Genomic DNA, 874 nt, shown 5'->3' on the forward strand with positions numbered 1-874 from the left:
ACTTTTGGCCTCCACATGGGCTGGCCATTCCACCTTTTACTAATTTTTTGGGCTCCCTTTCTCCCTTTGATACCACTCCCCCTTGCTCAAGACATTTTCCCCACATCACTCAATGTTTCAAGGAGGAGGATAGTGACAAGTTACTATTTATCTCTTAGATATGGATTTATCTCATGGACTAGAAAAAAATAACTTACTCTGGTTCTTTAATCTACTACTAAGTATTGCTTCATGTGAAGTAGTCAAGGAGAATTTTGGGAGATATATGAGAGTAGTCAAAGAATCTGGAGAGGGATAATCAAAATTGCATAGCGATTGAATAAGAGCCATGTGCTCCATATGGCACAAACACATCTAGAGAGCGACAATTAAAAACACGTTACCAAACTAAGTTCTTAAGCACCAAACGACTTGTGAATCAAACTTTAGTTGTAAACTTGGGCATCACTCCTCCACTTTTCCTATCATCCAAGCATGTTTATATGTGCAAATATGTGTAGTACAACATTTTCATCATCTTCTTCAAAGGCTTTCGCTTGTGAAAGAGGTTCAAAGAGTTGCAATAGAATTAATGCGAGATTGACTTAGTGTCTTTACTATAGAGCCTACACCCAAGCACACACAGCAATAGGTGGGCCAACTATCACCAACAAGGAGATCAGAAACCATACAATATCATATATATAGATATTACATCCCTCTTTTTCCCTTCCTCAAAAGCCCCACCCTCACTATACAAGCTTTGTTTTCTTAACAATTTAGACATCTCATCATCCATGTACTCCACATGGACCTTTCTGCTGCTGCTGCTGCTTCTTTTGAGGGCATGTGTCTGCTCTATGTTTTTTTGCCACAAGCACCCTTGTACATATAT

At 39.0% G+C, this 874-nt stretch overlaps 1 protein-coding gene across 3 annotated transcripts in view; it reads right to left on the reverse strand.

The window, feature by feature from the left end:
• Window positions 1-456: 456 nt before the first annotated feature.
• The window catches only part of LOC147628867 (dormancy-associated protein 1-like), a 2,089-nt gene continuing 1,671 nt past the window's right edge, over window positions 457-874 (reverse strand). For 2 of the 3 annotated variants that reach the window (XM_086812040.1, XM_086812042.1), the window contains exon 4: window positions 457-874. This exon is cut by the window's right edge and continues 31 nt beyond it. The gene's annotated coding sequence lies outside the window, so the exon portion shown is untranslated. The other variant, XM_086812041.1, reaches the window with a different exon arrangement.

The sequence above is a fragment of the Cibotium barometz genome, chromosome 18 (assembly GCF_041138505.1).
Source record: "Cibotium barometz isolate CiBa-2024 chromosome 18, ASM4113850v1, whole genome shotgun sequence".
NCBI classification, from domain to species: domain Eukaryota; kingdom Viridiplantae; phylum Streptophyta; class Polypodiopsida; order Cyatheales; family Cibotiaceae; genus Cibotium; species Cibotium barometz.